Source organism: Papilio polytes, unplaced genomic scaffold (genome assembly GCF_000836215.1).
Source record: "Papilio polytes unplaced genomic scaffold, Ppol_1.0 DF821511.1, whole genome shotgun sequence".
NCBI lineage: Eukaryota > Metazoa > Arthropoda > Insecta > Lepidoptera > Papilionidae > Papilio > Papilio polytes.
The window spans coordinates 3,426,882-3,447,812 of record NW_013527693.1 but is presented as its reverse complement, the minus strand read 5'-3'; positions in this window follow the sequence as shown (position 1 = coordinate 3,447,812).

Genomic DNA, 20,931 nt, shown 5'->3' with positions numbered 1-20,931 from the left:
AATTCAAAGATATGTGTGAAGTCAACCAACCCGTGGGCCAGCGTGGTTGACTATGGCCTAGTCACCCCTTACTTAGGGCAGGCTCCGAGCCCCTCGGTGGGGACGTATAGTGAGCAGGTGATGATGATGATAGTTTTACAGAGATTTTACAGAGACCTGTTGTTAGACCATCTTGTCAGGCAGAAATCATAAAATTTCTTCCTAATCCTATTCACTCGATTCTAAACCACTAGCATCTACAACCATATTTATTTTACTTAGTTATAATATAAAATACATTGTTAATAAAATGCATATGCATTACGGCATACGGTATATACCATAAAAAATCTATCGTACAAAGTTGACAAGTTTGGTCATCAACCGGGATGACTTGATTTATGGATCAGATTAATGGCTCATCGCTCCGTAAAAATAAATATTAGATTGCACGAGAGAAACAGATGTTCGTGTTATATTTATATGAAATTTCTTTTTTAACTCAATTTTACAGAATGTGATATTCAAAAACCAGATTCCATACAATGAAGCCAATTTTTCAACGTGTCAAAACATAACAAATGCAATCGAGATGTTTTTAAATTGAATGGATTGTGCTCGTAGACTTTAGTTTTGAGTTAAAATATGTATGTAATTTAATATTTTTATTTAGCTAACATCTGATATTATAGCTACGGAAAATATGTTAAGCTTAGAAAAACTGATATTAGACTTTATGCCTTTACATTATGCTTTAAATTATGATTACCTACAGATGAACAGCTATTTACTAGTATGTAGATACTAGAGATTGTATTAGTTTTGTTCCTTTTATAAAATTAAGCACAAAAATATCTGTTAGTTACACATCTTTGACGCTCCATTCAATCATAAGGACAACGACTGAAGTTACCAAGATATTTTAATACTATCTGTTGCCAGCGACTTCGTCCACTTAATATTAAGATAAATATATTGACACTACTGGTACATTCAATCAGACTTTTGAACTTGAATCGGAAAAAAAAATTGCTAAGTATTTAATCTATTTTCATTAAAATCAGTTTTCTTAAATGTAAATTAAAGCCTTTGTTTTCTCTTTATTATATTGTAGTTTATATTTGAGCCGTTTATTAGAACAAAAGCTTATTCTAAACTTCGTTAGAATAGAATACAAATGGTTAGTGAATGAGGCTGAAAGATAATAATTACTAAAACACCTGTCAAGCTGACTAGCTTGTGTTTCGCTTTTAAAGCAATATTGTGTTACATTCAAATATTTAATTATAACTGCATTCAATGCTACCGTAGCTTTTGATTTATTTTGAGACTTTAGTTTTAAAAAAAATATGTAAATGTCGTGTTGAAAGCGAAATTATTATGTATCCATATCATTTCTCAACTACGAAATATCGCCCGTCCACGTGGTATTAAAAAATATAACTAAGTAGCCTATGTGTTCTTCTTGACTATGCTCTACATCTGTGCCAAATTTTATCCAGATCCGTTTAGGCTACAAACTCTAACAAACATTCATCCATCTACTTTTGCATTTATAATATTAGTAAGAATAAGATATATTTATGAAAGCTTACTTTTGAAGTTGATTAAAACATGATTGTATGATTACAGTGACGTCACATTTCGTTCAATTGAAAAACGCTCAGTCAGTTGTTTCGTCATTCAATCGTTCAGTCGTGTACAGCAGCATACGTAACGAATCTGTCATGTTAGTTAACTTTATTAAAGTAAATTCTAACTGGAATATTTCAAACGAGCGAAATCAGAGCACAAATAAAGGAGAAGTTGGAAACTCTGTTTCTCAAACAAATCAAGTCACAGTGTAACACCGCTTTGTAACATGCTTACATTTTGAAAATGTTCATATAAAATTATGTAGATTTATAAAGTAATTTCTAATGGTTAAGATTTTATTTGTTTATTTCAGCGCCCTCATTAAGTTTTCTATTAATTTCAAAAACAAGTTTCGATGGATAGAAGAAATCCATACTAATATTATAAAAAAGAAAGATTTTTATTTTTGTATGCATTAGATTGACGTAAAAACTACTGGGTTGATTTAAAAATTCTTTCACAAGTAGACAGGTAATTTATCTGTGAGTAATATAGGCTATAGTTTTTTTTTTTAATTCCACGTGGATGAAGACGCCAGCATTCTCTAGTATAGAATATACTGTTGAGTTGATTTTCACACAACAATGAATAGAATATTATTTTAAGCTCTAGTTAACAAATTAAATAAATTGTTATACTGATTTGTTCTGTATAATAATGTCAGTACTAATAAAGCTTAGCGTGTGAACTGTTCCGATACAATGTGCTCGATTGTGTCCGAGTCAGAATTTTCGATAATCACGCAAGCCCGTTATTGGATGTTGCGTGTAGCGACGCATGCTAAATAAGCAAGGGGAAAATGGAGCTCAGAAATTCGTGGCTTGTTCCCGAAATCAAATTAAAACGTGACTGGTTAGTTTGCTTGAAAATTTTTGCTATCAAAAGTTATATAGGTTGGTCTAAATCTCAATATCAAATCGATATCAAACGTTGAATTTAAACTTTTCAAAGGATAAATGGGTTTAAGCTTTTAGATGTTAATAAACTTCAGATAATTAAGAACAGTTTTTTTGTCATTGACAATAAAAAATGTACAAACATAGTTACATTTTAAACTAGCTGATGCCCGCGACTTCGTCCACGCAATATTAACATAAAAAAATAGCCTATAATATTGCCTTGTATATCGTTATCAGCAACGCAAATACATCATCTTCCCGAAATCTTGAATTTAACAAACACTCTTCATAAAAAATGTAGATTAAACAGAATGGATGTATATCTGTAAAAATATATATATGTATGTATTTCGTTCACGTATTCTAACTCGCCAGCAAAGTGTGCAGTTCAAATGTAGGAAAATTTAAACTTTGTTACTAGAGAAAATTCGTGATAAGAAGCAAGTTACATTTCTGAAAATCGAAATGAATTACGGAATCTTTGAAATTTAATATTTCTATAGTTTATGTTCAGTAAAACTTTAGCATAAATTCTTATTCCAATAGGGTGAATTTTAATCAAACATTCACAGTTAAAAGACATACATAAAAATCTATTTTAATTGTAAAAAAAACTGAATATTTCTATTTAAAGACTAACTTTCACTCACGACTCCGTCCGCGTGGAATTAAAAAAAAAATAAGTAAGCCTACATGTTCTTCAGAAAATTGAGATCCATTTAGTAGGTTAGACTACAAACTCTAACAAGCATCCATCTAAACATTCGCATTTATAATACGAGTAATAGAAAGAATTAAGATTTGTTCTGCATCGATATCATGTTTTACAACTCCTTGTACGGATGTGACGAGAGTTAAGTTTGGCATATTGCCAACACTTCGATAGTCGTGCTGCATGAATTTGCAAATATGTAAACATGTTCGCAGGTTGTCTTTACCTCTTTATTGTAAGAAGCTGGCCAATGTCCATTTTATTCACAGTCTTTTATACATCCTGTATAAGAAGTGTTTTTGAAATTGTTAGAAAGACAAATACATTTACTGCCATCAATATGAGACATTGATGATAGATATAAGAGCAATTCGCACAACTGTTGTGCGATTGTCAATTGTTTCGCAGCCAATTTAACTGTTTAGTTGCACAATTAAAAATCGAGTAGTAAGCTCACTTCCACATATGCTCTTAGGACTTAAAGCGAGACAGAACAGTTGTGCGATAGTTTAGTTTCAGGTGTGCGCACGCTCTAAGACACGTAAATTAACCATAACAACACAAACAAGATGAGAACGTTACGTATTTTCTCTACATTTTGACTACGGTTTTTATATGTTTAACGAATCTATGAAAAACTATACAATTGGCTACAAAAATGATAGAAGTGTTTTAATTACAATTGCTTAAATTACATTAAATATATTTCAATAGCTACTACTTTATGTATTGCACGTTGAAAATGATACAGTAATTACTATAAGGCTTAGTAATTGATTTTATGTGTGTAAAAAACTATAATAAACATTTTGTCTAATAATTACGTCGGCGATTGTTAAAATAAGTTAGAGAAAAAAACATAACCACAGAAGCAATTTCCGATAGCAAAATAAGATTAAAAGATTTAATAGAATTTCAATATTTGTATCAATCAAAAGGGTAACAACCGACAGTGTTGATTCTATTTAATTGGAAACGGATGCCGTTGCTACGTTTAAAACGTGAAATGTCTACCAACTTATCTGGCTGTTATCAGGTGATTAATGAACGCCAGCACACGTCGCTCTCATTTCATTAATCACATGTGATGAAAAGCTATTGGCGAAAGTGAAAATGTATGTTCCACATTGCTACGACTTAAAAAGAAAATCTATTTGCTAGGGACTGAAATGCGCATTGAATTTATACATATGTGAATGTATCTATGAAAGAGTTTGGAGAAATGACTGGCAGTTTTTGTTAGTATTTTTTTTAATTCGCGTTTTATTATGAAGAATTAAACGTATATGGATGTAAAAAAAGAAATAAGTCGCCATAACTGAAAGGGGTTTTAAGGCCATTATTTCTTATTGATAGTGATTTGTTTTAGAGACATGGACGTCTTTTAATTGAATCAAATAAAGCAAAAAATTCCCTATGTGATTCAATTATTTCGTTGATTGTTGGTGATATAAAAAATCCCATAAATAATTTCGCCGATTCATACATAAATGTAGTTGAATAGAGTGAATTAAATATATTTCAGAATACGCTCAATACATTTGTGATATTTTGGGTAAAACATTAATCCTTTCACTCAAATGAACAACACAAGTAAACAGTGACATTCAAAGACACGGGTAAATCCGAAGTGAGCTGCAAACACTACCCGTGTCAACGTTGTGTGGGCTTGCCACGACATCATCTTATTACATACAAATTGATTTCAATTCTCAAAGGTCGAGAAATATTACGCAAATGTACTGAATATTAAATATTGTTGAAATTGAGCTTTCAGTCCTGAAACTATACTATCGCATAACTGTTTAGTCTCTATTTAATTACTATGAGTTACAGACACTACTAGATTTTTAGTTGTGCGGATAAACAGTTGTATCGGCTGCGAAACATTCGACAATCGCACGCACAAAACTTGTGCGATAGTCTACTGAAAGGTGTGCGTCCGCTCTTAATCCTTGTAGAGAATAGATTTACCTTGCTTTTCCCAAAGTATACAAAATTTATCTTAAACTCAGAATCGAATTTTATAATATCACAAATATTCCTACCACAAAAGTCCTTATTACCATTTTTGTCCAATAATTCTTAATAATAGCGAAGGGTACTTTATTATTTTATAAGATACGTTATGTACAGGTAAAACTTCCAAGCCGAGGGACTTAATTAGGGCCATTCATTAAATTCGGGGCAATGTCTTGGAAAATTTGACTTTCACTTTATCCCAGGTTACCTTATTTGCCTAATTGTTAATAAGCCGCTTGATAAACGGCTCAACGATTTTGAAGATAAATTTTATTATGAAGTTCCAGATTTTCTTTATTATTTTACACAGCAGTGATTTAAATAATATTAACTTAGTATTATACAATTTATTAAATTGTTTATTTGGTTTTATACATAAGAGTGAAAACTTAAACAATTTACATTAAAAAAATTACTCTCATATTTTAAGCGTAAATCATGGGAAATCATAAAGTTGTAAATAACATTTTCTTATTTATTTCGGTTATCACAATAAAAATATGGGTACTTAGAGGAAACACCGTTTTCCTTTCACTCAAGACGGGGCATTTATTAAAAGTTTTACCAAAACTCCGACGTTTATTGTCTTGTTTGGAGTGAATGTGCCATAAATTAGGATCTAGTTGCAGGCAATATACGTATTGTTTATAAGGAAGTTTGACTTACATAAACTACTTTAGTAAACGTATATTCGGATGTTATTGGAAACTATATAAGTATAGAGCTGCCTCGATGCTGGCCTGTTTTCGTTGTCACAATGTAGTCAATATACCTACGAAAACATCTTTAAGAACCATGGTTTACATTTATTTTTGTAGGTATCTGAATCGTATAAATTCTCACTTATTTAAACTAATTCTGACCTTGATTATATCATGCATACATAGAGCGGGCGCACACATTCGATAAAAATATCGATTGTCGATTGTTTCGCAGCCCATTCAACTGTTTAGTTGCACAAATAAAAATCGAGTAGTGGTCGCAAGTCCATATATTCGTAAGCTCATATGAATCAAAACGTGATTAAACAGTTGTACGATAGTTTAGTCACAGTTGTTCGTGTGCTCTATTTTCTAATCATTTACTAATATTGCGTTTTTTATATTTTTAACAATCATAGTAAAATCTCATCCTAAATCATATCTCCAAATGTTTGTCCGCTTCCAGTCAATTGCGCTCGGACCAAATAAGTCGTAATACATTTGTGGATATAGGAAACCCGTTTTCTGTCATTATCTTAAAAGCAGCTCCAGGAAGGAAACTATTTCTTCTCCTCTATTACGCTCATAATACTTAAGTGGATACTATTGTTGCGTATAGAAAATTGAATCATTTATTGCAGCAATGCTGTATCAGGATTTGAGTTAAGTTAATGCATATAGCTTTTACTATAATAGAAATAATCAGAAATAAAGGTCATTTTAATCTTACCTTACCTGTTAAACATTTGGTGAGCGATTTTATTACAAAAAAACCGGTTACGAAGAACGTTCTTTCCTCTCCATCGAATCTCTCGTGAAATCCTACTACTTCGTCATTAAAATGGGATTACAAGGGAAAGAGGAATAAAATTTGGCATTAAAACCATCGGTTGGAGTTTATAAAAGGGTGTTAAAAGTAAAACGTAGTAAGGTAGTCACTGGCCGGTGTTGCAAGTACAGTGTAGTTTTTTTATTGGCTACTATACGAGTCTTGTAATGCTATTTGTAAGTAGTCTATATGTGTATCAGACAGTGTGCGTGACATGTCAAAGTTTTCTGTTATCGGCAGATTGTCGGAGCTCAACTAACGATCGTGTCGACGTCCGCCCCTCAAATGTCACAGTGATTTATGACCTGAGCTTGCACCCTAAGCCAACGTAATTATTATGATGTTGAAGCCTCGTCGGTCGTTGGTGACCGTAGTTAGAAAAATCTCCTCAAAAATATTATAATTAAATAAAATGTTCGGTTTTAAAAAAATGTGAAACCAACATCACTTTCTTCGTCTATTTGCAAGTCTATATTGGTGTTGTTACTAGTACGAAACTGGCACTAGTCAAATAAAATAGATAAATAAAATAAAACCTCTTTATTAGACAAAAATATTTTGACAAATTCATTAGGTCTCTGTCTTCTGAACTAATTATAACAACTGTGTTTTATGATGAAAATTCTCTTATTTATTATCATATTAAGAGTAAGTTGCTACATTGCAAAGAAAGATAAATTATTATGTGTTAAAAATTTAAACCATAACTATCACTGTACGTCGTAATAACTCAAAAGATTACTTCCAAGTTGTTCGCGTACAAAGCTCTGGGCACAGCTTATTCACAATAGAGCTAAGTCAAGACAAATGAGCTCGTTGTAACTGACAGGTGAATGGATATTTTCTATTTGCACTTCGATAAATTGGAAAATGTTTTAGTTTAAAAAAACTAAATGTATCGGTTAACCATTCAAAACTATTTTACACCCTTTTCCATGCACATGTATGGAATTATCCAAGCTTTGTGCAAGAAACAGTAATGTTTGACTTTTAAACAAAAAACGCTCGGTTTTGTCCGTTTAAAGGGTTATTTATTAATGACATAAAGTTTAGTGGTTTCATAATACATTGAAGACAAACATACAAATGGTTTCTTTATTTCTATAGAGATAGTTTTACTTTAAATGTGTGTTGTATGGGAAATTTTCATTTTACTTGTCAGCTAGTTAATATTGTTAATGCGATGTTGAAGTATTTGGTTCTCTACAAGTCGTATCTTTTGTGCTTTTAAGGTTAGAATGTTTGTGAATGTTTGCTTATGGCACTTTCGAAGAACTTTTGATTTATTAGAATCATACGGTTTCAGAATTTTTATTCGTTATAAAGAAAACTTTAGCAATAACTTGGCACGTTTTATAAGTTGCGAGGATTCGTTCAGTCGCGTGCATCGTAGAAACTTTTCATGCAAAAACTAATGAATGCAAGTTAGTTTATTAATATTATGGGGAACAAAGTTAATTAATTTGAAAATTATTTTCCACTAGCTTCAGACTTGGAAACAACAGCTTAGTGATTACTTTAAAAAATAGACGAGGATTTTTTAAACTTATTTTTTTAATCTGCTTTATAAAAAACAATAAAATACCTCTTTAAAATTATCAATACGTTGTAATTTATTTAGCACAATCTCAGTCAATTATTTTTACATATAATGTTGTAACGCTGTTACGATCTTACTAACTCAAGTTTTTTTTTATGAGTACTACTATTCGTGTATTTGCTGAAGTATAGAATAATCCAATAGCTTAGTCACGTGCTCGATTTAAATATCACGCAGCCCGATCGGTGTATTGTGAAAGGGCTTACAAAGCTTTCCATTTTAGGTCATATTTTCCTGTTATCGGCTACTTGGTAGAGCGCGACTAACGATCGTGTCGAAGTCGGCCTCTCAAATGTCAATGTAATTTATCGCGTATGCCCAAAAGCACTTTTATATAAAGAAGTAAAACGTTGAAAATGTATACTGTTCGGAATTATTTTATTTAATACTAGCTGTTGCTCCCGACTTCACCCGCGTGAAATTAAAAATAATACAAAATATAGCCTATGTTACAGATAAATTACCTTTTTAATGGTGAAAGAATTTTTAAAATCGGTCCAATAACTTTTGCGTGAATCAAATACATACAAAAATACAAATGTTTCCTCGTAATAATATTAGTATATATTGCCTTATAAAATACCTTCCACGATATCACCAATTTTTAAAACAGCGTTGTTAATTGTTATTTGAACCTTTGCAGCTGATGAATTAAGCGTAAAAAATTTCAGAACATTTTAATTTGATTTCCGATACAGAGTGCTTTTTTATACATATACTTATTTTAGTAATACTAAAAACTTCTAAAACTAAACATTGTAGGATAGATGTTATCTTAAGCATACATTATCAACTAAAGTAGATGCCATTGTGTTACTATTTTTTTTTACAACGATGAACACACTCGTTACGAACCCTGACATAGTTTTCTATCTAGCAGCAGTGAGAGCGTACTTGTTCTACTGAAGATAATATCAAGTGTGGTTAAGAAAGTATAAGACCACTTTAGATAGATCTCGAAAATCTCGATGTAATGATGTATATGTTTAAGAACCGATAGTAGAAATACCAACATTTTATCGATCCACTTGTACCTTCTTACTACTGAAACATCATAAACATGTTTTCAGCCAATCACTAATAGACAACATAGTATAATATTATTATGCAAGACTTATAACAAGAGAAATGTGAAAATAAATGAGCTGCAGATTAACTACAAGATATTAAAATATGTTAACAAACCTTTTCTATCACTTTTCTATCTCGAGACTGCGCTAAAGTATTCGCGTCTTGTTGCTATCCTCAAAAATTTTCCTTCACCGACAAGGCATTGTAATTTAAATTTCTTATTAAAGTTACCAGATTATTAAAAATATCCAATCTATTTATTATATCGGCAGCTTAAATATATCGGTATACTCTTATTTATTAAATTAATTTTTAAATATTGTTTTTAAATCTTTATTGGATTATTTTATGGCATATAATAACTTATATCAATAAACATATTTCTTTTATAAGATTTCTTTAAAAATGTTGTTACATTTTAAGTACTACTTTAACACGTTACGACAAGGTTAACAAGGTTAACTTCACATTGTAACTTTTAAACTAACTACGAAGTAAAAGTATTAAGTGAGTCGAGTTTACATTCCACTTGTAGTTTATGCTTAAGTAAATCTTGTATAAAGTTTGTATTAATACTTCTAAAGGTGCCCAAACTAAAATCAGAATTTAGCAGAAATTATTACAGAAAACATAATTTAAAATTTTGTAAAATAAAATAAAAATATTTACTTGAAGCTACAAATTCAGCGAAATCTAAGCGAAATGAAATTTAGCGAAAACAAGCAACATCTATTGAAATAAAATTAAATTTACGCTGTAATAGGATCAATGCAGTGTTTGAATTCGGAACAAACCAACAGACATCAGACGGCATCAAGATTACATCAAAGAACATTCAAATTTCATTAAAGCGAGAAAATATAATAAGCATTGCTCCTTTAATATTGTAATATTCACTTTAGGATTACGGCAAAAATAAATATTAAATCTCGAATCATTATTCATAACATGCGGTATTTTTAATCTGCATTTATAATGGTTCGTCATTTGTTTCTTTAGGCGTACTAAAGATCGCAACAGCAAGCGAAAAACTTGATCTATTTTTGTATCTATACTCTATACTATTATAATAAAGCTGAAAAACACACTTCTTCGTTGCCTAAGATTTCATCAATTACAGCATGTTTTTGAATTATTCTTTTTTTTTTTTTAATAAAAAGCCCTACATTTACGGCTTTATAAATTTAGGAGTTAAATATTTTGGATAAAAACCCTAATATGGGAAAGAGATCTTTAGTTGCTGCCAACATCGAGGAAAATCAAGATTGCCAAAGTTTGTCATAATGTCATGTCATTTTGACATTTGCAATTGATCATTTGACAAATGAAAACAATAAAATAAAGTTTTTATATAATTGTATGCGGACGAAGCCGCACAGGAACAGCTAGTTGCAAATATTTTTAAACAGATATTGATTTCACCCGTAAGTTAATTGTTATTTATAAGATGCTTAACGTTTCATTAAAACTAAGCGTGATCAGCACAAAGGGCTGATTAAGATTAACGGCGGCAGGGGTCGGGACTATAAGAACCTCTTTTGTAGCGCTAGATTGAATGACTTGCTTAACAATGACAATATGTTCCTTAAGCGGATGCATCCAAGCTATTATCACGAAAGATAATAAATAACAATAGAGTATCAATTGATTATAATATAATAATATTATACTAACTCCGACTAAACTAGGTTAAAATTGCAGAGATATTGAAAGAACTGTTTTTCGACAAGAAATTTTTTAAAAATTATGTTAGTGTTTGCAAAATTTACGTCTACAATACCCTTTACAAAGACTATGACATGTAAGGCTCTTGGAAGCACTTTATTATGCAAGAGCACGGGCATATTGTAACACGAAAATTAGGTAACTAAATTATGTCTAGTGGTGTTCAGCCTTCACCTATATTGTTACAAGCCATGCTGCAGTTGCCTCTTTAATCCCACACCTTTATTTAAAAAAATACAACTAACTTTGTTTAATCTAATAATATTAAAATGAATAATTCTAGTGTTTGAAATAGTAATGGCCCACTACGTTTAACCATTGGTTAGAGTTTTGGTTCGATGAATTCATGAAATGCGTTTCTGAACTACCTAACTCGAGTATTACTCCCTCAAAACATAGGTCAACCTAACACTAATGAACCGCTAGGTAACGTATCAATAAATGAAAACTTCAGAAACCCAGCATTAAAGCTTTAGACATACGTTTATAACTTGATTACAACGCCATCTATTAAAAAACCGTTACGAAAGAGCACATCTCGTTTTTTATACAGATTATTATAATTTAAAGTTAAATTAAAAAGGCAATTTCACGTAATTTGAATAAGCTATTGGAAAGCAAACTGTAACCAGTTTTCGGTAAGCTTATCCGTCAGTCGCGAGCGAGGATTTTACCGGTCAGTTACTGCCAAACTCCGAACGTAGATTAATGAGTGACGCATACGTTATGAGGCTCACTGCTACGACTTTACGAAAACCCATTAATAATTCTCTATCAAGTGCGTAGATTGTGAATAAAGAGTAATAAATCACCGGAGCGTAATTTTTTTACTTTTTTAAATTCTACTTCACTTGAAGTTCCAACTACAGTCTGCTTTTGTTTTTATTGTCTTTAGAAGCAAAAAATAGGCGGTTAATTTGGTGTAATGTCTGGTTTTCAATATGCTACTTTTCAACTGTACTGACATAAAGACAATCTTAATACTTTAGAGTGCATATATAACTTCTTTAGAACTCATCATTATTTATTTTTTAAAGTTTAAAAAAAAAAACATGTTACAAACACTGTATATTGTTATCTGAACCTGTTATAAACCTTTAGTTGCAAACAGATCATCCAAGATCTCATGGAACGATAATCATTAAGTCATAACATTACGAATTCCGTGGGAGGTTACTTTAATGCGAGTTATAAATGAGGTGCTACAGACACGATAACAAAAAGGATAAAAGATATCTTAGTGTCACTCGCCAGATTGGTATTTCAATATTCTAATGATAAAGAATGTAAGAAATAAACGTAGTATATTATGTTCTCCACGCCGAATTCCCTGATTTAATATATTTATACCTTAAGCACTTTTGGTACGTTTTATGTACGTTATCCATTATTCTGAGACAGATGTGAGAATTGCAGTTGACAACTCAGTGAAGATCTCCTTTTCAATTTGCGCTCGAAGAAATGGAATAGCGCAATTCATATCAATGAAAACGATAGAGCAAATTGGTTTTCTTTTCAATTGAAGGAACTGAGGCTCTTTGTTAATCTCGTACTTTCACATCGACGATAACGAAGTTATAGGGCATTGGGATAAAACGAAGGGGAAATCTTGAACCAATTGAGTACGAGATTATAATTAAAGGTTACGCTTGTTATGTTAAATATTTTTAAACTGAAGCTCTGCGGTGTTAGAAGGTTTATGTTTGTGAAACGTTCAAAAATATGTTATAAGTTCTATTCATAAAAGTGTGTTCTTAAATATATCCGTTGATATTGTTTTCTTTCGAAATACATCTGTTTTTATAGAAATTTAGAAAAAATAACCAGTTTGCCAAAAAATCCACTTAAACATTAAAAATGCCGATATCAGTTTTAATCGCTATAATTTTAACGCCGCGTTATACTTTAGTTTAATAACATTTTTAATGTTTCAAGTAATCTCTTCTAGAAAATCTTGGTTATATAAATAAAAAGATTAAAGAATAATCTTGGCTCGCTGTGAATACTCACGTACAAAATCCTCTCAAAGCCGACGCCCGCGAACTTACTCCAGTTAATTGAAAAAAGAAAATTTGCAACGAGAATGTTGAGAGAACAAACCGACGGAAAACATTTGCCTCTGTTGCGCCTCGAATCGAAATTTCACAGCAAATGTAAACAGTCTGTTTCAAATCAATCAAACTGATACAATAAATTTACGCCTATTGTTTTCTTTTTCATTAAATTTATGAATACAAAAGTTTTAACTCAGACTTCTAGAGAAGTTAGTTATTAACGTAAGTTGAATAATAATACGTATTTTGGGCTAGTATTAACATATTTGTATTGATATAGCAATAGTTGAAACCAAAACTCCAATAATTACTCACATTACCTCATGATAATTTGAAGAGCAAAACTAAAAAAAACAACACGTTCAAGCCATTCAGGTTTTAATAGGCCTTAAAGTGAAAAACAGAGCTCGTACGAATAAAATCCCATTGTCTTTCTAAAAACAACTCGCACAGTTAAGATATGCATTTATGACGTTCCGTCCTTTTGAATAAATTACGAAATATAATAAATATGGACACAGAAAACCCTGTTAAATGTTGCAAACACAAAAAGCCAAGAGTGAAGCTAAGCATAAACTGCTCCAAACGATGCTGCCCAGGTGACTCGTTTTAGCGACTGGTCTGTTATTTCAAATAGGTTCTTGTTATAAGGGGCAAAAGGTTTCTTATCATTTGCACACGTATGACATGTCAACCCTTATTATGTTTGCCCAGTAAGCTTCTTATCAAGAAGTGTATGGTGAAGATAAAACGGACAACGCACCAATGGCCTCCGTATATGTAACGAAATGCACAATGTACAATCGTTTACGAAAGTAATTTTCTTTAAAATAACTTAAATACATCTTGATTCAAGTAATTGTTTTTATAAATAAAATCCTATTGAATTTTAAGTTTAAGATCAATATCAAGTTTTATGTTGTTTAATATTAAATAGGTAAGGTGGAAACTACCGACTTCTTGACTTATAATTCCTCTAGTAAACGACAGGAGTATGCCAAATTTACATTCATATTTATTTATAAAGGTTCCCTATAAATTTTTAGTAGCTATGATATTCATCTTTATGTTTCGTTATATGTTTTAATATTTTTTTTTACAAAATGCCACTTCAGTTTTATGTCTGTGATTGTACTTGTCCGGCTACCGGCAGAATGAAAGATCATTGCTGGAGCTTTAGTGCATGAAATTTGACAACGCCCACCCGTCTCTCTCCACCGTCTCCCACTTCCGCCAACAACCCCTTCACCCTTCTTTTATTAAGCTAGCGTTTATCAGACTCACCTCACCGGACAAATTAATAGACATAATTGTGGTGCGTGGTTTTAACGTTTAAAAAGAATCCCGTTCAGGTAAAAATGTAAAAAAAAATTGTTCATAAGAAAGTGAATACACGTACCATTTTAATTAAGCAAGATTGTTATGCGGAGAGATGATCACTTTAACAAGAAAGTATTAAGAACGTGTTTTAGAAAGTATTAAGAAATTAACTATTGATTGCCACAAAGTTAGAGGAAGACCAAATCCATACTGACTATTATAATAAAGCAAACACACACTTATTTGTTGCCTAAGATGTCAGCAATTACAGCAATTATTTTAATAATGCTTTTTTAATAAAAAGCTCTACACTTACGTCACGCTTTAGGCTATATATTTTCACGCTATTAAAGTTAGTTGGAAAATAAATTAGATAAAAATCCTAATGTCGGAAAGAGACCATAAGTTGCTGCCAACATCAAGGTCATCATGTCATGTCATTTTGGCATTTGCAATTGATAAATTGACAAATGTAAACGGTAAAATGAACTTTTTATAAATACATGCATGATGAAGCCGCATGGGAACAGCTAGTATTAACATAAAACGATTTATAACATATCAAACAAGACTGTATAGACCATTTCAAAATGATTAACACGAGAACTAAGATGTAATCTTTACCTTAAAGTGCCGTTACTGAAAATAGGGAAAGATTTTATTAGCATTTTGTTTCATAAATACCCACTTTAAATTAATTTTACCTTGTAAGGCCACTTAAGAACATTACCGTCTCATGAATATTCAAATTTTATCATCTTGCCGGATTAATAGGCCTTATTCATGTCAGCTTTTCTTAACTGTAGCTTTTTACTTGACGAACAACTGTATTTTTGGGCTTCATTAAAGACATTTTAAGACCTTTAAGTTTCCTAATAAATTTTATCTCCTCATATTATTGTAAGTGTACAGAGACAATGTTCTTGTTCTTGTGTTTCTACAATGGAAATTCGTTTCTTTTACATGTGGGTTATGTTTAAAATCTATGTTCTCTGCGTTATAAAAAGGATTTAGATAGGTTGCAGTTAAAATAGCGTTTAACAATATTTTGAGTTTAAATCAAGATCAAAAGAGAAATGAAAAATAGTTTCAAACCCTGTAACATGGAATTACAACGAAACTCTTTTGTTTATATTTAATTAAAAAAATCAAATTGAATAAAACAATTTGAATTTCGAAGGGATGAAAAAATATTACAGGATTAGGCGAAAATGAAACTTTAGAGAAAGTATAAGAAATCCCGGTTAAACTTTCCTTTGCGAGGGGAAACATTCGGAATCAGTACAAAGGCAACTTCATAAAAACGGCGAAACTTCATTCTTTGTACAGTAATCATCTCCTATTCCCAATTCTGAAACTTTTTTCATCTTTGTTCACATCTGCTCGGGTGCTTAGTGTTACATTTTTCGATTAGCTATCTTTATGGAAACAATTTGTTCAAATAGACTTAAAAAATATTGAATACATACGTATTATAATAGTCAAATATTTTTTTTATCATACTTTTTTAAGTATATCTTTGTGTCAAAAGACAGATGTTTTGGTAGAGTTTAAAAATATTTTCACAGAAACACTTGATGTCGAACTTATATTTGTCATGATCATAGAAGACATTTAAATACCTCGATAATTTTGCCATGAAAATAAAATGAACAATTCCCCAACATTTATATAACCAGAATAATTTATTATTCAATTTGGGTAGTATTAATTATTATTGATTTTTAGCTTATAAAAGCTGTATTTCAAAAAGCATTTCGATAAAATATGGCTTGTGTGAGCTTGATTTTTTAATTTGGCTTTCAGCCGAGAAAACTAGCCGCACATTGGCGAATAAATTATTACGGGCGCCGGAAAATACGTAGCTTATTTACTAGTTGGAACGTTAAATGCAACGTGTTTAAAACATTGAATATTTAAAATGCAATGCTTAAAATACTTGCTTCTTTTACCAGATCAATTTTGCTATGTCGTTACTCTGAGTGGTCCACTTAGCGTTCTCTATTTTATTTAAGCGTACAAAGCGTTCTTCTGAGTATGTTCTATTGAACAGAAGTTGACGGTTAAAATAAATATTTACTTCACAAAAGCTATAATAAATAAAGAATCTTTTTACTTTTTCTATTTATTGTGAAACATCAGTTTCTTGGAAAAATGCTACACAGAAGCAGAGAGAAAAGTTTGCGATTTAAGTTTATACAGAAGTTTAGATAGCCACTCTTTCTGAAGCTTCTTTTATTAATGCTTACAATTGAAAAAAAAGTTATAAGTAGCGAAATGTAAATTAACATTCGGAGATAAAATCCAATACACGATTATGAAAACTATAGTAGTTAGTTTAAAAAAAGTATTCTGTAATTAATTTAATATTTATTTGATTTGAACAATTACGTTCTGTAACATGAAATGGATTCATTTGAAGTACCAAAGGGGTTCTAGGACTTATTTTAGTGAAGTATGTAAGTAAGTTGTTAAATATTTTATAAGAGTAAGCTGGTATTCACACTTTAACGTATTCCCGTCTTAAACATTGTCGGCGATTGGTCGAACAGGGCTGCAAGTGTTGTGAGACGTGATCTGGAAACAGATCGAAAAATAATGTTTACCGACGTACCCGTAGACCAGTACATATACATCTTACCGTTCTAAGTAAACATAGATGAAGTTTCTAGATTAAAACGTTTATAAAATAGCCATTTTCCTTGTACTTGTTTCTGTACAGGTCTTAATATCTCTATAATCAAGTACATAGGTAAACAAAGTATCGTAAAATTCTGTGAAGATGACACTAAGAGATAACCAGTACGCTTTTGTTGTAATCTAAACATAAAATGTTACAGTTAAGTTAACGTAAAATTTCTTTTAAGTTACCAGTTTCGTGGATATCGAATTAAATTTTATTAGATTCAAAATTGAAAAATAAAATTTTATCTGCATATCTAATTTGTAACATGTTGTTATACCCAGAGTTGTAGAAAATAACAAAACTTAAATTTCTCTAACTAAACAAAGCAAACTTTATTGGCGACGTAAGGGTGTTATAAAAGTTGCTTACAAATTATTCTTCATAATTTGATTTCAAATCACGTTTCTCTGAAATCAAGCATTTTGAATCAACTCAAACAACAAAGCGAGAAACAGTAATTTAATCTTTTATGAATATTTTCTTTTAGTATTAGAATTCGAACTTATTTTCTGGATAAAATTTAATTGGCATTTTCTCTAAATTTTCCTAAAAAAACCTTGGATGGAAATTAGATATTGGATTTTAAATTAAAAACATTATATTTTGAGACAAAACATGGTTACTTAATATGTATAGTAGTAGTAGATCTAGTTTTAAGTTTTAAGATAACCTAACGAACGATTTCTGCCGCCCTAACCTTGTATCATGATTTTTTTAAAGTGATTTTTTTGGTTTATGTAAACCAAAATTTCCGTAATATCGGAAACAAGAACTTACCAAGGTATTATTAAACCAAACACTTGTTCATGATTTATCGTATACTCCTTTGTCGCGCATCCCTCGTGCCAGCTAAATATCAATGACAGTGGGAAAGATTTATTATGTTTCGCAAGAAACGGCGAGGGTAAAGTTTCCCTGCAGTTGGCTAACCGATAACTTGCGACCGGGAGTCGCTATTTAAGAGTACTTAATCTGTAAAGCGTCACTGCAAACACTCTGACTCGAATGCAAATTGCCTTTATTCATAATAATTTATGCTGAAACTTTGAACTGAGCGCAAAAAGTTTTAAAGAAAAACTAGTACGAATTCAATTGAAATATACTTTAGAAAATTATATTTATATTTTTTAAGATATTACATTCAACATTATTGTATAGTTACGTTTTAATATTGGAAAAGACAGTTTTCCGCAATCCGACTGAAACCTTTTAGTTTTATAAATACATCCATTATGTACAAATAACTTGACCTATAGAGGAATACAATGGGGACAATAATAGAGTAGGCATTTTTCCAGTAAGTTTACTTTTACGATAATTGCCAACGACCTCTTGGCAGCATCGTACTCGTACCTACTTTCAATAAACTGCGACGATTTCGGTTTATAAAGCAATCCATGGAACTATTAAAACAGATTAAGATTTATAAAGATAACAAGTATTTTCATAAATGTATTCAAACGAGTAAAGAAATTTCTCTAAGTCTCAGTCTCTTTAATGCAAAAACAGAAATTCATTTATCGTTAAACTTTTCAATGCACATTTCAGTCCAACAATATGGGGATATGAAAATATTACGCATGTGTTTTTTCATTTGTTTTTATTGTAAAAAATCAAAACGCAAAATTAAGTTATTAAATGAAACAACCAGCAAGAGATTCCTTTGTTTTACTTGAAATAAAATCAATAGTCGTTATACTGTGCGATGGCGTATTCGCGAAGAAAGTCCGGTCACAAACTCGAATGCCCCCGTACAGACGGTCGCTTAAAGAAGAAAATGCGATTAAATTAAATTTCCGCCAGCAGGAAGTCTCAAAGGGCTCTCCTATAGCCGCAATATCTTAAGCTAACTCCAAAAGGTCCGGCCATCGCTGCCTTTGCTATTCGCAAGTTCCCATTTCTCTTTTGTCTTCGGGTTTTTCTATCTTCATTATTGTGAGAATATTTAAAGCACATAATTAGTAATAAATTTTCATTTTTAATTGAAACCACAATTTGAATTAACTTTAATATTCTCAAAAGCCAGTTCTTAGTGCTCGCATTGGACTCCATTGCATAGATTTAATGTTGTTAGCTCTGTACATTTCAGTACACATCTATTTTGAATAAGCTAGCAAAAGCAAATATATTACATAGAAACTATGTGTGTTATGCGACTAAAGTAGTCGATGTTCTAGTATGTAAAATGTTTTTTCTGAAAAAAATATAAAGAAATCAAAAATTGAGTGTGAAAATATATGAAGTCTTTAATTTAGGAAACGGGGACGCTCACTTTGCGCGTACTGTCTTAATAGTTTTTCACATTGCCTTTCCGGTCGTTGCCTTTTGTGAAAAGCTCCGAATCGGCCGGTAAGTGCGATGCCCAGAGAATGATCGCTCTCTAATGCCCGATCCGATTACAAAACAGTGTACGACGTGGACTCCGGCTATTTTATTCAGATCTTTACGGAAAAAGAATGTTTTTATTTTGTGACAAATTGTTTTAAATGGCTACTTTGTAAAATAAAGTGAAAACTTGTTTATTATTTTAAGATAAGTATTAAAATTATGTTTTTCTAAAACTTTGCACACGTCAAAAACCTCAATCAAATTTGAAATAAAATAAAGCTATAGTAAGCTTAAAATGATAAAGGAATATCTCAAAACAAATAAAAGAGATAAATGAAAATTTATAATGCAAACTTAAGAAAACCTCTCAAAGTTTTCGAAGAATTTTTTCTTATAATGGCTATGTTATTCTTTGTACTATTATTTTATTTCTAAAATCCAGTATTTTGACACTCAGATATATTTAATATGAATTTTGTTTTATCTAGAATCGATTTGTCGTGTATCAGAATATTATTAAAAGAAATTGCTGTCTAAATCATTACTAAGATTAAAATAAAATATTAAATATACTCGTATCAGAATAAGTATTACATTCTTCACTACCGTATGCCGTATAACGACCGCTGTATAATCTCTTAATCAATATAACAGACATACTGTCCAGTCATTACAATATTCGATATGACAAAATCAATACCAACACCAACAAATGAAAAAGTGTTATCGTGTATTGATTAGAGTTCTTTGAGAAGCGCCCTAATTTTCCAATGCTAACGAGATAGATTTATTGAAAATTAATTGCGACATCTTTGACGACACTTTTTAATAAACTTTGATGGCTTAAATTTTCTAAAGACGAACTTTGTTGTATGTCTGCTGGGAAAGTCTGAGACGTGACTGATTGGCTATTACGTAATAACGATTTTTAAGGAATCTCCTACATTTTGCTATGTTCTTTTTCCTTGGAATTTTCAAGGTCGACCTTCGAACATAGAGCTACGAATCTAATTTCTAACAGACTTAAAGAAATAAATCAGTCATTATACAGGATGCTATTTTTATTTTTATAAAACATGAACTTTAACAACAATAAATAATTCGAATGGCAATTAAAGAAATCATGTTAACATTATAGCATCATGTATAGTGGTTTTATTTTTTTAAATAATTAACCTTTAAAAAATAAGATAATATAAGTATAAATTTAAAAGACATAGAGTGTACTGAATACATAGAAGTTTTGTCTTCAAAAATCTGTTACTATTTTGGAATAAAGCAAATCCCTTAAATTCAAATTATCGTTAGGGATTACAAGTTTAAATCGTTTTCTCTGTGTACGGTAACAGGCATACTTGTGCGTCGGCATT